The 1,030-nt window shown below is 35.9% G+C and overlaps 1 pseudogene; it reads right to left on the bottom strand.

The window, feature by feature from the left end:
• Positions 1-308: 308 nt before the first annotated feature.
• LOC112629831 lies at positions 309-800 on the bottom strand (annotated as a pseudogene).
• Positions 801-1,030: the final 230 nt, after the last annotated feature.

Genomic DNA, 1,030 nt, shown 5'->3' with positions numbered 1-1,030 from the left:
TATACAAACACTGCCTAACGTCATTAGCCAAATGACGTAACCATTTTACGTCCACAATTCACTTCTATAGTTAGAAGTAGATTTTTTATGATTTACATAAATACATCTATCAGTGAAGATTTAACACTGAATTGCAATCTAACATCCGTAATATCTGATGTTTTGTAGACAGCAATGTAGGAGAGATATATATTTTAATCACTTTTCATTTAAGTGAACTTACGTAAAAAATAAACTAAAAATTCAGCAGTTCCAAGTTTCCAAAGGGCATTTTCAAATGTATATAAAAGAAATGGTTACAGAGATTTTTAAGAAGCATCTTCTATCTCCACATCCTCTTGTAACTTCTGTACCATTTTCTCTTCCACCTACTACCTTTTGCCTGTAAGAGGGGCTCGGAGAAGATGGATGTTTTACTTGACTTCTTTGATATCCTAAACTTTCTGTAGCTCTTTATTTTTCTTCCATCTGTTCATTATAAATTTAGCTTGGCTTTTCTGTTTGATCTCAACTCTCTTCATTGCATCCGTAGATTTATTCTATAGCTCTCGCTGGTATTTGATAGGTTTTTCAAATTCTACGTTTTTCAAATTCAAAAGAATTATCCACTGTAAGATCTTTATCAGCTGCTCTCCGAAATGCTTTGGTCCACCAACTTCGGGAGGATTGTGCTTCTTTTTAAAGTTTTTATGACATTTAGATATACAAAATCTGAACAGCTTGCAATCGTTGCGGACGAACATCATGCGGTGACCAGGGTAGATGGGCCCCGAACAGAAATAACACTTCTTGATAAGCATGTTGAACCCGCGTGGGTCCCCACCGACCAAACACCCAAGCTTGAGAGGACGTCAACTTATTATTTTTAAAGAGGGTTCTAAAACGCACAGTTTATATTACTTGACAAGTATGAAATGGGAATTGAACAAATTTCCTTGAAATAAATAGCTATGCTTCATAATTTTCAGGTGTCTTGGGTCTACTGAAGTTTCAGGTCTCTCTATCTGGTTGGATTGCCAGTTTCCTCAGG

The sequence above is a fragment of the Theropithecus gelada genome, chromosome 8 (genome assembly GCF_003255815.1).
Source record: "Theropithecus gelada isolate Dixy chromosome 8, Tgel_1.0, whole genome shotgun sequence".
Taxonomy (NCBI): domain Eukaryota; kingdom Metazoa; phylum Chordata; class Mammalia; order Primates; family Cercopithecidae; genus Theropithecus; species Theropithecus gelada.
This window is presented reverse-complemented; position numbering and strand designations above follow the sequence as displayed.